We start from the raw sequence: 591 nt of genomic DNA on the forward strand, positions 1-591 counted from the left end.
CAGCAACTAATTCATACTTGTGGAAAATTACACTGATTGTAAATGAATTAAATGCATCACTCAAGAGATGAAGACTTGTAAACTAGATAAGAGTTCCCTGTTTACAATCTTCTGTTTTCTTAACATAACCCATTAATATGCTGTCTTTGAGAGACACACCTTAGAAACAAAGACAGAAATAGACTAAAAATCAAAGGTTCTAAAAAGATATATCAAGCAAAGTACAATAAAATAAGAGCAGGAATGGCAATATTAATTTCTGATAAAATTGACTTTAAGACAAAAACCACCATAAGAGATAATCATTATTATAATAATGATCAAAAGATCAATTGAACCAGAATATATACCCATACCCATAATAAATATCTGTGCACCCAATGAAAGAGCCCCAAAATATATAAACCAGACTTTAACAGAATTGAAAAAACAAATAGATGACTCCACAGTCATAGTAGGAGACTTTAACACCACTTTCAATGAAAGATAGAACAACTGGAAAGAAACTCAACAAGGAGGCAGAAGAGTTAAGCAATATAATTCACCAACTTGACCTTATATACATCTACAAAGCACTTTACCCAACCACAG

Source organism: Orycteropus afer, unplaced genomic scaffold (assembly GCF_000298275.1).
Source record: "Orycteropus afer afer isolate SDZICR_OR568_19922 unplaced genomic scaffold, OryAfe1.0 scaffold00895, whole genome shotgun sequence".
Classification (NCBI taxonomy): Eukaryota; Metazoa; Chordata; class Mammalia; order Tubulidentata; family Orycteropodidae; genus Orycteropus; species Orycteropus afer.